Genomic DNA, 18,888 nt, shown 5'->3' with positions numbered 1-18,888 from the left:
AGAACCTTTTGAATATACTCATAAGTAACATGATATATTTTCATTTACTGAAAAAATTAAAAGCTTTCCCATAAAGCAGCTGCTTGGTTCACCTTTGGCTAGATATTTGTCCTGATGATCTGGTACAAAAAAAGGAAAGCTTCTCTGCACATGAAACATCTTTAAGTTATGTATGTAAGAGTTCCCTGATTTTTTTGTTTATGACTACATATTCTACAGCTTTACAAATACTAACATAGCTTTAGGATTTGTAAGCAACATCTAAATTACTATTACAAAAAACTTAAGACTTTTCAGGAATCCAGCAGACTAAATGTAGACTCATGCATTATTGTCTTCCTGACTTTCAAAGCAGACAAGAATAATCTGAAGGTAAGTATGGACTGGACTCTGACTTAAACATGTGTTATACATGAATTCTAGTAGTGAAAATTTAAAAGTCAGCGTAACACTATTCATCATTTTCATCAAAAACTCCTTTTGTGTGTTTATCCACCAACGACAATGGCTAGAGAATGGACAACAGTATAAACCACTTGCTATAAGAACTCTGCAGTGCAAAAACTGTTTTCAGTCTTTCACAGAAATTCTTCCACATAATGTCATAAAGGGAAAAAACAGGATGAAAATTCAATATCTACCCTAATCATGAAAGAAGACTGAAAAAACATTGTCCCCTGAAAGGGACACCAAAATACTCACAAGCTAACTGAAGCAACTACTTAATCACAGATGAGAAAAGCAGCTAGCTCGATATTAACATGAGAACAGGCAATAAAATATGCAGTGCTGTTTCCTCACTTTTACTAAATGACATTTTCCATGAAATATTATAAAGTCTACTATATTGCTATGAGGGCAAAAAAAAAAGTTAATATAATGTAGCAAGAAAATTCTACCTTTTTAAGTTTCTTTTGGTGAAAAAAGAAGCAAAATTACTTATATTTGAATATTTATCTGTAGAATTGTGAAAGACCTTAAAAAACATCTTAAGGGCCTTTGCAGCATTCTTATTTAAGGCATTTTAAATTTGCTCACCTATTCAACAATGGCAGAACTGAAAGCAATGCCAAAGCAGAAAGTTTTCTTCTTTCTGACTGAGTGATGTTATCCATCCAATCAACCCACATTTCAATCATGGTACCAAGAATTTGATCCAACTGCAGTGGGAAACAAAATGTTCCTCTTCATTTATGAGTACTTCAGCATATTACAAAAATAACTTATTTTCATTATTCTACCGATTCAATACATTATTCAATTTAGGAAAGACACCATACAGTTACATCTGCCTAACAAAAGTAGCAGCAACAGTTGGTTTTTTAAAATTTTCTATGACAGGGATTCCAGGCCCTGAAGCCCCCTCACCATTAACTGTAACCTAGAAGTTAGAAATTAATTTAATTCATGGACAGAGCACAGATTCAGAACACTGAATTACCCAAACAGTCTTCACATAACAATCTAATACATATAAAGCATGTGAATTTACTCTCTTTTAGCTTCATTGGTGGCAACAACAACAAAAAAAGACTTGTCTACCTCTTTGAAAACAGTATTGTACCTGAGGATAAGAAATGTACTAAATTTCACTAAAGACATAGTAAAACACTTGTAGTAAAAGAACCTCAGTAACCTCATCAGTGAAAACAGAGTACACTGAAACCTCTAGAAATTGTGAGAGAGTTCTCACAGGAGAGTGATTAGACCATTATCCCTGGTGTAAGACCCATCAAGATGGGACAAGGAAAGAAACTTTCACCCTTCAATGCCATGCAAACTAAAAGGGTTTATATGGCTTACTGTGGGATGCAGGAGGAAGAAAATTTAGAGACTGTATAAAACTCCTTATGAGATCTTAAAACATCTCATAAGTGAATTGTGGGAACGTGTAAAAATTGTTATGGGATGTTCAGGGGAAGGACAAAGGAGGGGAAAGGGCCCCTTTCAAGTTGGACTGAGGAGGAACAAGCATGGACAAGAGAGGGAAAATTCTTTCAGGTCAAAAGAATGCAAGACTTCTACATACAATTCATTTGAAATGTCAAGACAAAACTTCTTACCTCCTGACCCAATTCACATATGATCTGGCTCAAAAATAATGAAAAAAACCTTGCATTTTGTAGCAGAATTCTACCCATGACCCCCAGATAAGTAGACATCACCACTGTGTATCTCAGAAACAAAAGTAAATCAAAACAAAGGGGTTTTAGTTTAATTAAGAAAAAGATACCTAACATATTGTGGTAGGTTGACCTTGGATAGATGCCAGGTACCCACCAAAATGCTCTATCACTCCCCTCTCCTCAACTGGAGAGAGGAGAGAAAATATAACAAAAGACTCATGGGTCAAGATGAGGACAGGGACAGATCATTCAGCAATTGTCATCATGGGCAAAACAGACTCGACTCGGGGAAATTAATTTAATTTATTACCAATCAAATCAGAATAGGGTAGTGAGAAACAAAATCAAATCTTAAAACACTTTCCCCCCATCCCCCTTCCTTCTTCCCAGGCTGAACTTCACTCCTGATTTTCTCTACCTCCTTCTCCCGCTGAGTGGTACAGGGGGACGGGGAATGGGCGTTGTGGTCAGTTCATCACACGTTGTTTCTGCTGCTCCTTCCTCCTCAGGGGGAGAACTCACACTCGTCCCCTGTTCCAGCATGGGGTCCCTCCCATGGGAGACATTCCTCCATGAACTTCTCCAATGTGAGTCCTTCCAATGGGCTGCAGTTCTTCATGAACTGCTCCAGCCTGGGTCACTTCCACAGGGTGCAGTCCTTCAGGAACAGACTGCTCCAGTGTGGGTCTCCTTGCAGCTTCACAAGTCCTGCCAACAAACATGCTCCAACATGGGCTCCTCTCTCCATGGATCCACAGGTCCTGCCAGGAGATTGCTCCAGCGTGGGCCTCCCATGGGGTCACAGCGTCCTTCAGGCATTCACCTGCTTTGGTGTGGGGTCCTCCACAGGCTGCAGGTGGATATCTGCTCCACCCTGTACCTCCGTGGACTGCAGGGGGACAGCCTGCCTCATCATGGTCTTCACCACAGGCTGCAGAGGAATCTCTGCTCTGGCACCTGGACCACCACCTCCCCCCCTTCTTCACTGACCTTGGTGTCTGCAGAGTTGTTTCACATCTTCTCACTCCTCTCTCCAGCTGCAAATGCTGTTGCCATTTTTTTTCCCTTCTTAAATATGTGATCACAGACGCGCTACCACCATCACTGTTTGGGTTGGCCTTGGCCAGCGGCAGGTCTGTCTTGGAGCTGGCTGGCATTGGCTCTATTGGACATAGGGGAAGCTTCCATCACTAGTTACTTGGGAGAAGAGACCAACACCCACCTCACCACAACTCCCTTTCAGGTAGCCGTAGAGAGCCATGAGGTCTCCCCTCAGCCTCCTCTTCTCCAGACTGAATGACCCCAGTTCCTTCAGCTGCTCCTCATAAGACTTGTTCTCCAGACCACTCACCAGCTTCGTTGTCCTTCTTTGGACACACTCCAGCACCTCAGCATCCTTCTTGTAGTGAGGGGCCCAAAACTGAACACAGTATTGGAGGCGCGGTCTCACCAGTGCTCAGTACAGGGGCACAATCACTTCCCTACTCCTGCTGGCCATACTATTTCTGATACAGGCCAGGATGTAGTTGGCCTTCTTGGCCACCTGGGCACACTGCCGGCTGATGTTCAGCCGGCTGTCAACCAGCACCCCCAGGTCCTTTTCTGCTGGGCAGCTCTCCAGCCACTCCTCCCCAAGCCTGTAGCGTTGCATGGGGTTGTTGTGACCCAAGTGCAGGACCCTGCACTTGGCCTTGTTAAACCTCATACAGTTGACCTCTGCCCATCGATCCAGCCTGTCCAGATCTCTCTGCAGAGCCCTCCTACCCTCCAGCAGATCAACACTCCCGCCCAATTCGGTGTCATCTGGAAGCCACTGAGGCGAAGGGCTCCAGAGTGGAGGATCGCGCCAGGTGACCCCTCCTAAAGTGGCAAAACTGTGACAAAACCGTGAAGGCGAAAGCGCAGGGAGAGCTCCTCATCAGCCTCCTCCTGGCCCTGGCAAAGCTGGCCAGCCTGGGCTCCAGGAAAAGCAGCTTGATGAGGTGGGTTGACAGGGAGGCGTGCCAGCAGTTATTTCCATAGCTTTGTCCTGTCACTTTTTTCATAAACCATTGATTAGGACCTACCATCTCTTTGCAGGTGATCAAGTAAGATGTGCTATTCTCAGTACATACACACCAGCCCCCCCCACCCAGTTCCCAGTTTTTACATTCTTCTCTGCTCTTTTATTCTTCCCCCATGAGCTGTTCCATGAAGTAATTTTTTTTCTATGTTCTTCAGGCTTTCTTCTCCCCAGCTGTTTGGGCTCTCTCCTTGTACCAAGATGGAGAGGGGAAAAGGATGTGAGAATAATGGGCTGATACCTATCCACTCCTATGGGGAGTAAGGACAGAGACCACACATCTATGCGCAGATGTGTATTTAAAAAAAAAAAAAAAGAATGGGGCAAGCATATAAAGGAACCTCCCTGTCCTGGTTTCAGCCAGGATAGAGCTGGTTTTCTTCACAGAAGCTAGTGTGAGACTGTGTTTTGGATTTGGGATGAGAAACTGTTGATAATGTGCTGATGTTTTGGGTTGTTGCTGAGCCGTCAAGGACAGTCCAGCTTCTTATGCTGGCCTGCCAGCAAGCAGGCTGGGGGTGCACGGGGAGCTGGGAGGGGACACAGCCGGGACAGCTGACCCAGACTGGCCAAAGAGATATTCCCTACCATACAACGTCATTCCCAGTAGATAAGCTGGAGTTGGCCAGGGGGCGGAAATCGCTGCTCGGGGACTGGCTATCGATCGCCGGGTGGTGAGGATTGCTGTATTGGGCATCACTTGTTCTTGTACATTCCTTTGTTGGTATTATTATTGTTGTTATCATTGTTGTTTCTTTCTCTCTTGCTGTCCTATTAAACTGTTTTTATCTCAACCCATGAGGTTTTTTTCCCAATTCTCTCCCCCATCCCACTGGGGGAGGTGGAGTGAGCGAGCGGCTGTATGGTGCTGACGTGCGGAAAACAGACTCCACAATCTGTAAGATTGTGAAGTAGGTATGTTTATCCAGCACTGGGCAGCACGGGGGGTAGTCCCACCAAAAACCGTGCACATCCCAACGCGGCACTCACTTCAAATATATACAGCAAAGTGTTGCATGTACATAAAGTTTCGCAATATGCCTATACATATGCATGACCTGTCCCCGCTTCGTATTGAAATGAGTTCCAAGACGTTATTTCCAGGAACCCCTCCCATCTGCGCTTGCGCATTGCCTCCTAGTGGTGGTCGTCGGGGGTCGTGGGGATGAAGGTTGGTGGTTCCTCTTCGTCACCGCTGGTAACCTTTTGTCCCTGAGCAGACTCGGTTGTTCCTTGGTTCTTACTCAAACCGCAGGGTCGGTTTTAGCTAGTTTCTTGAGGAAAGTTCCTAATTCTTATCAGGGACTGTCCTTGTGAGGAGCCACAAATCTTCTTGCTCCTGTTAGTTTATCAGGAACTACAGATCTTGTAAGATCTTGTAAGAGTACAAGGATCTCGTTAGGTCAAGCAGGGACAAAATTAGAAAGGCAAAAGCCCAGCTAGAGCTCAGTCTGGCTACAGTTGTAAAGGATAATAAAAAATGTTTTTACAAATATATTAACAACAAAAAGAGAGGCAAGGAGAATCTCCATCCCCTACTGGATATGGCGGGGAACATTGTCTCCAAGGACGAGGACAAGGCTGAGGTACTTAATGCCTTCTTTGCCTCAGTCTTTAATAGCCAGTCCAGGTATCCGCAGGGTATTCAGCCCCCTGAGCTGGAAGATGGGGATGGAGAGCACAATATACTCCTCATATTCCAGGAGGAAGCAGTCAAGGACATGCTAAACCACCTGGATGCCCACAAGTCTATGGGGCCTGATGGGATCCACCCAAGAGTACTGAGAGAGCTGGCGGAGGAGCTTGCCAAGCCACTCTCCATCATTTATCAGCAGTCGTGGTTAACAGGGGAGGTCCCAGAAGACTGGAGGCTTGCCAATGTGACGCCCATCTACAAGAAAGGCCGGAAGGAGGATCCTGGGAACTACAGGCCTGTCAGCCTGACCTCTGTACCGGCGAAGATTATGGAGCGGTTCATCTTGAGAGTGCTCACGGCATCTGCAGGACAACCAAGGGATCAGGCCCAGCCAGCATGGGTTCATGAAAGGCAGGTCCTGCTTGACCAACCTGATCTCCTTCTATGACCAGGTGACCCGCCTAGTGGATGAGGGAAAGACTGTGGATGTTGTCTACCTGGACTTTAGTAAAGCCTTTGACAGCATCTCCCACAGCATTCTCCCGGAGAAACTGGTGGCTCGTGGCTTGGACAGGTTTACTCTTCGCTGGGTGAGGAACTGGCTGGACAGCCGAGCCCAGAGAGTTGTGGTGAACGGCGTTAAATCCGGCTGGCGGCCAGTCACAAGCGGTGTTCCCCAGGGCTCAGTTCTGGGGCCGGTCTTGTTCAATATCTTTATAGATGATCTGGATGAGGGAATTGAGTGCTCCCTCAGTAAGTTTGCAGATGACACCAAGTTGGGTGGGAGTGTTGATCTGCTGGAGGGTAGGAGGGCTCTGCAGAGAGATCTGGACAGGCTGGATCGATGGGCAGAGGTCAACTGTATGAGGTTTAATAAGGCCAAGTGCAGGGTCCTGCACTTTGGCCACAACAACCCCATGCAACGCTACAGGCTTGGGGAGGAGTGGCTAGAGAGCAGCCTGGCGGAAAGGGACCTGGGAGTGCTGGTTGACAGCCGGCTGAACATGAGCCGGCAGTGTGCCCAGGTGGCCAAGAAGGCCAACTACATCCTGGCCTGCATCAGGAATAGTGTGGCCAGCAGGAGTAGGGAAGTGATCGTGCCCCTGTACTCGGCACTGGTGAGGCTGCACCTCGAATACTGTGTTCAGGTTTGGGCCCCTCACTACAAGAAGGATGCTGAGGTGCTGGAGTGTGTCCAGAGAAGGGCAACGAAGCTGGTGAGGGGTCTGGAGCACAAGTCTTATGAGGAGCGGCTGAGGGAACTGGGGTTGTTTAGTCTGGAGAAGAGGAGGCTGAGGGGAGACCTTATCGCTCTCTACAACTACCTGAAAGGGAGTTGTGGCGACGAGGGTGTTGGCCTCTTCTCCCAAGTAACTAGTGATAGGACAAGAGGAAATGGCCTCAAGTTGCGCCAGGGGAGGTTTAGATTGGATATTAGGAAAAATTTCTTCACCGAGAGTGTGGTCAGGCATTGGAACAGGCTGCCGAGGTGGTGGAGTCACCATCTCTGGAAGTGTTCAAAAAACGTGTGGATGTGGCACTTCAAGACATGGTTTAGGGGACATGGTGGCGCTGGATTAATGGTTGGACTTGATGATCTTGAAGGTCTTTTCCAACCTAGTGATTCTGTGATTCTGTGATCTCTTGCTTTAGTTACTTTACGCAATAGCTAACAAGATTTCAAACCTTATCTACTAATTAACTGCTAAGATTCCCTTAACCCCTTCTCTCAGTGCTTAGTTGCTGGCTGGGGCTAAACCATGACGCCCCCACTCATATCTTCTAGGAACTGAAAGTTTTGGCTAACTCATTTGTTCCTTGTACAGAATCTTTTCAAACCTTTGATGGTCTCTCTCAGATAATTAGAAAATCAAGTCACATCAGGCCTCAACAATCTTGAAATAGTCTTATCAGTCCAAATTAATGTTTTTCAACTGTATCCATTTAGTTACTGTTCTAATGTCTATTTTCAATCCAGCCAAAGCTGCTTGTAAGAAAATATTTCAGAGAACGTGTCAGAAGACTCACTGGCTGAAGGACCTAAAACAATAAGGGTTGTCTTAAAATACCACAAGACCTCTTGCATCAGAAATCTCAAGTTTCACAAAGACTGGGACAGGAGCCAAGAAGACAGGTTGTCCTTAGCTGACTCAAGACCATAAAAGGACAAAAGGAGTGCAGGGCTAACTCCCCAAACGACCACCTGAGACCCGCACGCATGCGTAATCAAGTTTTGCAACGTCAGTAATTATGTTAATGTAGTAAGGCAGAGATTTCCTCGAAATTGTACGAATATTCATGTTTGTAGGATTTATAATGAGTGAAGCTTTGTACCAGAGAATGCACGTTAGGTGGAGCAATCCCCCATGCATCCATCGCTGCAATAAAGTGTACCAGAGAATGCACGTTAGGTGGAGCAATCCCCCATGCATCCATCGCTGCAATAAAGAATGCCTGCTTCTTAATGCTACATTGGTGCTAAGAAGTTTATTCCTGATTTTGGTGACAAACGCTCCCAGGTGTATCTCTCCCCAATATTTATCTTGGGTTTTTTTTGTTTAACAAGTCAGCATAGTGATGTCTGACAAAACAACTTCTTTTTTATAAAAATACTTACATGGATTATATCTCAGTTATACCTCTGCAGGTAGGCATGCTAGGAAGGCCCTGCTAAAAGGTCTGTCCCCATCTTTGTTCTAAGCCCCCTTTAAGTAATGTAAGGCTGCAATAGGATCTCCCAAGAGCCTTCTCTTCTCCAGGCTGAACAACCCCAACTCTCTCAGCCTGTCCTCATAGGAGATGTGTTCCAGCCCTCTGATCCTTTTGTGGCCCTCCTCTGGACCCACTCCAACAGGTCCACGTCTTTCCTGTGCTGAGGGCTCCAGAGCTGGTTGCAGTACTCCAGGTGGGGTCTCACCAGAGTGGAGCAGAGGGGCAGAATCACCTCCCTTCACCTGCTGGCCACGCTGCTTTTGATGCAGCCCAGGATGTGCTTGGCCTTCTGGGCTGCAAGTGCACATTGCCTGCTTATGTCCAGCTTTTCATCCACCAGTACACCCAAATCCTTCTCGACAGGGCTGCTCTCAATCTCTTCATCCCCCAGCCTGTGTTGATACCGGGGATTGCCCTGACCCAGGTGCAGGACCCTGCACTTGGCCTTGTTGAACCTCATGAGGTTCACACGGGCCCATTACTCAAGCTTGTCCAGATCCCTCTGGATGGCATCCTATCCCTCAAGCGTGTCAACCACATCACTCAGCTTGGTGTCGCCTGCAAACGTGCTGAGAGTGCACTTGATCCCACTGTCTATGTCACTGATGAAGATATTGAAGACAGACCCCTGAGGGACACCACTCATCACTGATCTCCATCTGGACATTGAGCTGTTGTCCACTACCCTCTGGATGTGACCATCCAGCCAATTCTTCAACCACCCATCAAATCCATATCTCTCCAATTTAGAAAGAAGGATGTTGTGGGGGACTGTGTCAAAGGCCTTACAGAAGTCCAGATAGACGACCATAGCTCTTCCCTTGTCCACTGATGTGGTCACTTGTCGTGGTTTAGCCCCAGCCGGCAACTAAGCACCACGCAGCCACTCGCTCACTCCCCCCTCCCCTGTGCGACGGGGAAGAGAATTGGGAAATAAAACTCGTGAGTTTGTTGAAGGTATGCAAGGAAAGAAGCTGGGGGTATTGTTTAGTCTCTGTGAGCAGTTAACAAGGTGCATGCAACCTTGAGGGAAGGAACTAGATAATCACAAAAGAAACACAACTACTGAACCTTGAGTGAACTATCCTAATTAACAACTAATTAACATATAATATGCATAATAGAAGCCTGCCCCTGGACGGGGAAAGCCCCCTCCTCACAAAAGCACCTTCCTCTCTGAGCATGCCTGGGAAAAAATAAGGACGCTGTGACTTTAAGTGAAGACGAGGTTTGTGAGAACCAATGGGAACAAGGGTAATGGAGCCAACTTGTAAAAAATACTGATAACTGTTGCTCAAAGTGTATAAATATTTTCTGTGTGTTTACTGAGGCATGCTAGCTTTGTGGGCCTACCACCTAGCACCCAACTCTGCGCGGATTTGGAATAAAAGCAAATATCTTGGCTCTGTGTGTTTTTTGGCTCCCTGCACACCGGGTGGAAGAACCCATATTTGGGACAACAGTTTTGGCGACCCAGATAGGACTGACATAAGGCCTTGCCTGTATTGTCTTGCCGACCCAAACAGCGGAGAATCGGACTGGACAGGATTGCAGCGCACACTGACCTGTTGATCGGGGACTCCTCCAGATCTCCTCCAAGGTCGGGGCGACAAGCGACTCAAAGGTGCAATGCCCTAAAAGAGATATTTGCATATGGGTGAAAGGGGGGTGAAACCTTGGATTGGTGGGTATTAAAATTTAATTATTTTCACGGAAAAGGTAAAAAAGTTGCATGCACATAAGTTGCCCATAGACGCCGGCAAGGGGTGCCTTAATTGACCAGTGGGGGCAGAGCAGAGGGCACACAGGGGTACGTTCTTTACACGCTGAAGCTTGGTACCAGGGGGTTGCCTTGCCACATGTGAGAACCAGGTATAGGTAATAGGTAACAATTGGCAAAATGGACTCGAACCAATCCATGATTCCTCCCTGTAGCCCTTTGGGGTGTATTTTGAAGAAATGGAAAAACTTGGGGGAGATCAAATGACTGAAGATAAAAAATTACTGTAATCACTGGTGACTAAATTACAAATTGGATGATGGCTGGAAAATGGCTTTTTACAATTTAATATTATACTGCAGTTAATGTTGTTTTGTTGTCGACTTGGGAAAATGGGATGAAGTTTTGTATGTTTATGCTTTTATGACTCTGTACAGGAATCCTGATATTCAGAAAAATGTAAACTAACAACTGACCTAATGATGTATACAGCTTCTGATTAGAAAAAAAAAAAATGTTTGTAGCATAGGCTGTGATAATAAAAATCACGGAGGGAGAAGAGCAGGAGGATGCGCAATTGTTAGTCCCAACGGCCCCACCTTCCACCTTTAGAAGTGGTGGGACTGGAAGGATTGCCAGTCTTTGCACATGTCCCGTTCCCTACCTCTGACCTGTTAAATTGGAGACAATCTGTTGGTTTATAGAGAGAAAATCCTGAAAGAATGCACCAACTTTTAGAGACTATAATGCTGACTTACAGTTCTAGTTGGGGGGATGGGAGATGTACAAGCATTATTAAATACTTTCTTTACAGCAAAAAAAAAGGATTATGATAAAAAAACAAACAGAGAAGAAGGTGAGAAAAGAAATAAACAGGAGGACCCTAACAGGGGGGAGGAAAGGCCCAGCTGAAGTAATACCGATAATTAATATTATATGGGGTCCAGCACAGAGTACCAAAATCAAAAAATAGGCCCCCTCCCAGCTTCCCGTGCAGCCCTCCACCTTCTTGCTGGCAGGACAGCATGAGAAGCTGGACAGTCCTTGACTGCTTAGAAACAACTCAAAACATCAGTGTGTTATCAACATTCTTTTAATCTCAAATCCAAAATGCAGCACTGTGCCGGCTACTAAGAAGAAAATTAACTTTATCCTGTCCAAAACCAGGACAGAATTGGGACAGGACCCCAATGAAAATCCATCGGCCTTTTACGAGAGGTTATGTGAAGTAGCTAGAAAATGGATGGACTTGAATCCAGACGATGAGGCAAATCAGAGGATGTTCAATATGCTGTTCACTGGGCAGTGACTCAGGATACAAGGAAGAAGTTGAGGGGACTGGGAATATTGATTTCACAATTGATAGAATTAGCATATAAAGTATATAACAATCGGTATGAGAGAGAAGTAAAAAGAAAAAGGGAGGAGAATAAGGTTACAAGCACCTTTGCTGGCAGCAGCAATAAACAGTAATGATGTCAAGGGAAATGTAGAGGAAGAGGCCCACAAAACTGAACCTCTCTAGGACCAAATCAGCGTGCAGCCCATAGGCAGGGAGGGCACTGGAAGAACCAACATCCAAACCAAAAGGGGCCAGAGGAACAAGATCATGCAGGAAACGCTAATCTTATTATGGTAGAAGGTTCAGACAATGAATGAAGAGCATCAGGGAAAACATTAAAGTCTCCCCAGCTGATCCCCTGGTTTCAGTTAAGCTGGGGAACGAGACCATAAATTTTTTTAATAGATAGTGGAGCCACTCATTCGGTAGTCACTACTTGTAAAGGGCCCCTAAGCAAAACTACTATGCTGATTGTTGGGACAATGGGAAAGAGAATATTAAGGCCATTTTTACCACCTATGGAATGTACAATTGGAAATACTAAACTCACGAGTTTCTATATATGCCAGAACACCCGCTTCTACTGCTAGGACAGGACTTGTTATGTAAATTGAATGCACAAGTAACCTTTCCTGAAAACTCTGTACAGCTTCACATCCCACCCAAAATAGCATGGAAGGCACAAATCTGCCTACTGACAGATAAAACCCCAGAAAAGCCTGGAAACAACATCCCAGACATGATATTGGATGCAGTAATTCCTTCACCATGGGCCTCAAAGAGACCAGGTGAAGCAAAAAATGTAACTTGGTTTACAATAGAACTAAAGCTGGGGGCAAAGTTGGTAAGGGTAAATCAGCACCCTATTAGATTGGAAGCACACAAGGGTCTGAAGCCCTTGACAAATACTTTTATGCAATACAGACAGCTTAGAGAATGTCAATCTGAATTTAATACTCCTATTTTACCAGTAAAGAAGCCTCATGCTGTACCAGTAAAGAAGTCAATTACCAGTAAAGAAGCCAATATAGACTAGCACAAGACTGGACATACACCCCACTGTATCGAAACTTTACACCGTACAACTTCGGTACCTGAAACAAACGCCTATTTTACTGTTTTGGACTTCTGTATCCCAGTGAATGAACAAAGCCAATCTTGGCCTTCGAATGGGAAAACCCCACGATGGGAAGAAAGGTGCCATTGTGTTGGACTGTGCTCCCCCAGGGATTCAAAAAAACAAAAAGAAATGAACAAACAGCCCTACTCCATTTGGTAACATATTGACAAAAGACTTAGAACAATGGTGGGGTGAGAATGATGATGCAATTCTGTTACAATGCATAGCAAGAAAGGGAGAATCAATTGGTGGAAATACCAAAATGTTCAAGAGAGACAGAAGGATGGTGGGTAACCCCAAATCAGCAAGTTCTTACTACAGCCAAAATGATGGAAGCTCCCCTCAAGAAACTACATGAAGAAACTCAACTGAGAGTTGATACTGTGATCAGCAGTGTTAAGAGATATGCTATAAGGCCAAAAATGCAATCAAGTGCGGACCAAATAGTAAGATGTCAGACCTGCTGCACAAACAACCCTAAGATTTAAAGAAAGCTACCAATGGGTGAAGCAAACAGGGACATAGCCCCCGAGGAGCACTGGCAAATAGATTTCTCTGAGTTACCAAAGTGTGAGCAGTATAAATATCTACTTGTTTTAGTAGACACATTCTCTGGGTGGTCCAAAGCTTTCCCTTGCCATAACAATCAAGATAGGGAAGTCATTAAAATTTTATTAGAAGAAATAATTCCCCGATTCGGAATCCCCGAGGGCTTATTCTCCGATAATAGACCTCATTTTATTTTAGAAATAATCCAAGGGGTGTCAAGATTCCTCCAACTGAAATGGGATCTACATACCCCTTGGGGAACCACAGTCTAGTGGGAAGGTAGAAAGAATGAATCAGACCCTTAAAAGACAAATTTTCAAAGTATGTCAAGAAACCCAGCTTAAATGGGTAGATATCGTATCAATTGCTCTGATGAGGATTAGGATCACTCCATGAGTGAGAGAAGGGATAAGCCCCTTTGAAATATTATATGGAAAACTATATCCCATCAATGAGGTGGGTAGCTGGAGTGATCATATATACGTTAAAGGTGAAGGAATTTTGAAAGATTATTTGTTATCTCTCTTGTGGGTATTATCCTCTTTACACAGGCGTCTCAACCAGTGAGCTCTGCTTCCTTTGAACTCTTTGGTACATAACTTCATGCCTAGAGATTTGGTTTACATCTGGACCTGGAAGGGTGAATCACTAAAAGAAAAGTAGAAGGGATCAGCTCCTGGATGCACTACATGAGAGTGTTATAAATGATTTAGTCCCAAATAGGATTCCAATTCAAATTTACAATTTATTAAGTGAATAGAGGCAAGCAAACAGCGCTGGGTGCGCCGGGAGTCTCCGCTCCACCAAGACGCACGCCATACAGTTCCTGTTCCTGGTTTATATCCTGTCCGTTAATACATATTCATGAATAGGCGTGTCTTCGGCGCATGCCCTCTTCTCCTTCTAGAGTCTTCTCGACTCTTCCTCAGCGTGATCCTGTTTGCTAATACATATTCATGAATAGGCGTGTCTTCTAATACGTATTAATGAACAGGCATGTCTTCTTCAGCACATGCCCTCTTCTCCTGCTAGAGTCTTCTCGAATCTTCCTCGGCATGCCCCCAGGATGACCCCAAACCTTATGCATGCACTTTCTTTACACAATACTATGCGGTCAGTGGTCAAACTGGTTTGAGCTGATATACCAGCAAAGTAGTTTAACTTTCTCCTGTAAAATACCCCTTTTTATGGTGCAGGAGAAATCCATGAAAGTACAGAAGATTACACTTCATCACACGAATCAGATAAACATATTTCACAAGAGTGAAGAGAGCTCCATCAGAGGAACAGTGGACATCTGCACCAACGGGAGCACTAAAGCTAAGACTTTCTAAAAACACTATGGGCTAACAAACTGTTTATAGTTATAATATGGTTTATGGTAACACTGATCTGTGTTAACCGAAGTGTGCTAGCTTTGTGGGCCTACCACCTAGCACCCAACTCTGCACAAATTTGGAATAAAAGCAAATATTTCAGCTCTGTGTGTTTTTCAGCTCTCTGCACACCAAGTGGAAGAACCCATATTTGGGACAACTACATTAGATGATGAATCCTGAAGAGGACCAGGGGAATCATCCCCAGCTGAACCCCTGGTTACACCAAGGCTGGGGAACGATGAGGTAGAATTTTTAGTTGATACAGGAGCCACTTATTCTGTACTTAATAGTTGTAAAGGAAATTTTAGCCATGAAACTGTAGGTGGTGTTGGTGCTACAGGGAAGTGAGACAATCAGCCCTTTCTGCAGCCATTAAAATTTAAGTTAGGATAACAACGGATGACTCGCCAGTTTTTATATATGTCTGAGTGCCCGATACCTTTGATGGGATCTGTTGAGCAAATTAGATGCACAGATAACCTTTAAGGATGGTCAGGTGCAACTACTAATACCTGAATCAAAAGCTGTGGAAGTGAGAATTTTTATGTTACAGGACACACAAAGACCAGAGAAAGAAATTCCTGCAGAAGTGGAAGATGCAGTAACAACACCCTTAGTATGGGCTAGTGGAATCCCAGGTCGGTTCAAATTGGCGAAACCAGTTAAAATTGTTTTTAAGTCTGGAACTAAACCGGTAAGACAAAAACAGTATCCTATTAAGTGGGAAGCTAGAAAGGGTTTGGAAGAATTAATAACAAAATTTTTGAATTATGGGTTACTGATAGAGTGCGAATCAGAATATAACACCCCGATATTGCCAGTAAAAAAGCAAAACAGCAGGGAATATAGATTAGTTCAGGATTTAAGAGCTGTGAATCAGATTGTTCAAGATATTCACGCAGTAGTAGCTAACCCATATACCTTACTGACATCTTTGAAGGAAAAACATAAGTGGTTTACTGATCTCAAGCATGCTTTCTTCTGCATGCCTCTAGACAAAGACAATCAGGTGATATTCGCCTTTGAATGGGAAAGCCCCACCACCGGACGCAAAACACAACTTACTTGGACAGTGCTACCTCAAGGGTTCAAAAATAGTGCTACAATATTTAGCAACCAATTGGTAAAGGAGCTGGAGTTATGGAAAAAGGAAAACCCAGAGGGAACAATACTGCAATATGTACATGACTTTTTGTTGGCTGCAGAGACTCTGGGAGAGTGTTTACAGATGACTATAAGCTTGCTCAATTTCTTAGGACAAGGGGGATATCGTGTATAGAAGAGTAAAGCTCAGGTAGGGAAAGAGACTGTGATTTATTTAGGTTTTGAGATTTCACAAGGACAACGGAGACTGGGAGCCGACAGAAAAGCAGCAATCTGCCAAACTCCAGAACCAAGAACTGTACGAGAGCTGTGGGTGTTTTTGGGTATGGTCAGATGGTGCAGACTGTGGATTCTCAACTATGGCCTATTGGTAAAACCCCTCTATGAAACTTTGAAGGGGTCAAAAGAGAACCACCTACTATGGACCTCTGAATGCCAAGTAGCCTTTATGGACTTGAAAAAGACTTTGATGTCAGCAACTGCATTGAGACTGCCCGATTTGTCTAAACCTTTTGAGCTATTTGTACATACATGAACGAGAACATCTTGCCCTGGGCGTGCTGACTCAGAGACTGGGAACCTGGAGAAGAGCTGTGGGATATTTCTCCGAACAATTGGACAATGTGAGTAAAGGTTGGCCAGGATGTTTGCGTGCTGTAGCCTCAACTGTTCTTTTAATCCAAGAAGTTAGGAAACTAACGATAGGGCAAAGAATCACTGTGTATGTATGTTCTGCATATTGTGATTTCTGTCTTAGTGTCACCGAAATCGGGAATAAACTTCTTAGCACCAATGTAGCATTAAGAAGCAGGCATTATTTAATGCAGCGCTGAATGCACGGGGGATCACTCCACCTAACATGCATACCTTGGTACAAAGCTTCACTCATTATAAATCCTACAAACATAAATGTTCATACAATTTCCAGGAAATCTCTGCCTTACTACATTAACATAATTACTGACATTGCAAAACTAGATTATGTGTGCGCGGCGGTCTCAGGTGGTTGTTTGGGGAGTTAGCCCCTCACTCCTTTTGTCCTTTTATGGTCTTGAGTCAGCTAAGGACAACCTGTCTTCTTGGCTCCTGTCCCAGTCTTTGTGAAACTTGAGATTTCTGATGCAAGAGGTCTCATGATATTTTAAGACAATCCTTATTGTTTTAGATCCTTCAACCGGTGAGTCTTGTGACATTAGAACAAAAGGGAAGGCATTGGCTGTCTCCAAGCCGTATGCTCAAATATCAAGTTATCCTGTTGGAACAGGATGATGTGGAACTTAAAACCACCACAGCAATCACCCCAACAATGTTTTTGAATTCGGAGATAAGGGACTCTAAACCCTTGCACCATGATTGCCTGCAAAACATCAAACGTATATTTGAGCAGACAGGATGTAAAAGACGAACTGTTAATTAGACCTGATTTGGAGCTGTTTACAGGTGGTAGCAGCTTTGTTTGAGATGGAAAATGGATGGCCCCCGATATGTGGTGGTCACAACTACACAGGTAATAGAGGCTGGGAACCTATTAACAAGTCAGCCCAGAAGGCGGAGCTGGAGGCATTGAGAGGATATGAGAGGATATTGAGATTGGCCCTGAGGATAGCGGAAGGGAAAAAGGTAAATATATGGACTGATTCAAAATATGCCTTTGGGATAGTCCATACTGTCCTGGTTTCAGCCAGGATAGAGCTGGTTTTCTTCACAGAAGCTAGTGTGAGACTGTGTTTTGGATTTGGGATGAGAAACTGTTGATAATGTGCTGATGTTTTGGGTTGTTGCTGAGCAGTCAAGGACAGTCCAGCTTCTCGTGCTGGCCTGCCAGCGAGCAGGCTGGGGGTGCACGGGGAGCTGGGAGGGGACACAGCCAGGACAGCTGACCCAGACTGGCCAAAGAGATATTCCCTACCATCCGACGTCATGCCCAGTACATAAACTGGAGTTGGCCAGGGGGCGGAAATCGCTGCTCGGGGACGGGCTGTCGATCACCGGGTGGTGAGCAATTGCTGTATCGGGCATCACTTGTTCTTGTACATTCCTTTGTTGGTATTATCATTGTTGTTTCCTTCTCTCTTGCTGTCCTATTAAACCGTGTTTATCTCAACCCACGAGGTTTTTTTTCTCAAATCTCTCCCCCGTCCCACTGCGGGAGGGGGAGTGAGCGAGCGGCTGCGTGGTGCTTAGTTGCTGGCTGGGACTAAACCACGACAGTCCTTTTTGGCGCCCAATGTGGGGCCCGAGGCTTGAGATAATAACGGTTGCAGGTCACAATATCAGTTTATTTGATTTGCATCATGCTCTCGTCTGCTGTACATGTTAAGGGTCGGTGTTGGTTTCTGCGGGCTGCTGCACTCTGCGATGATTAGTAATGTCTTGCCTGTGAATTTTGTTTTTAGAGCACTGACCTTGAGCTTAATGTGGTATCATCTGAGCTCTGTACTAAAGCCGTTAGTGTATTTTGGCTACTGTCTTGTGGAGACGATTACCAATTATACTTCTGCCTCTGAAAGGTTTTTTATGGAGGAAATGCAGAATGGTACCTTTGCTACCCTCTATCATAACATTTCCTCCTTCATCACAATAATTTTTCAGTATTTTGAACACCCTTGGGTAGTTAAAATACCTCTATTGCTACTTCTGGGGAACATTGTTTCGGTTTTGTCTAAGGTTGGCAAGCAATTTAAGAATATCACCCGGAGATCTGCCCCAAGGCTGGATAGTTATGAATGGCAGGGTGTGTGGAACAGCATGGGCAAATGCCTGGGGCGGTGGGCACCTCCAGTGTTTTGGAGCTTCACTCCCGAACAAGTGCAGAATCCTGATAAACTAGCAGAATATTTGGAAGAAGTATGCTGTCAGCCTGGCAGCTCCAAGGAGACACAAATCATTGCAAAGTGCTGGGGCCTGGCCCATGCCTACCGAGCTCTATTAAACACTATGCAAAGGGGAGAGAGGCTCTCTGGACCTGATGGCAATGTGGCAGGCACTGTGACTACTCCAACCCCCATGGCGGGCACTGTAGCTACTCAGACTGTTGCAGCTGAACCAGAGAACCAGCCCATCCCGGTATCAGTTGCCCCTATACAAAAGAAGAAATCTTGGAAGCGGAAGTCAGCTCGTTTAGTAAGGGACGAGGAA

The sequence above is a fragment of the Phaethon aethereus genome (assembly GCF_964289735.1).
Source record: "Phaethon aethereus genome assembly, chromosome: W".
Classification (NCBI taxonomy): domain Eukaryota; kingdom Metazoa; phylum Chordata; class Aves; order Phaethontiformes; family Phaethontidae; genus Phaethon; species Phaethon aethereus.
Note: the sequence above shows the minus strand (reverse complement) of the source record.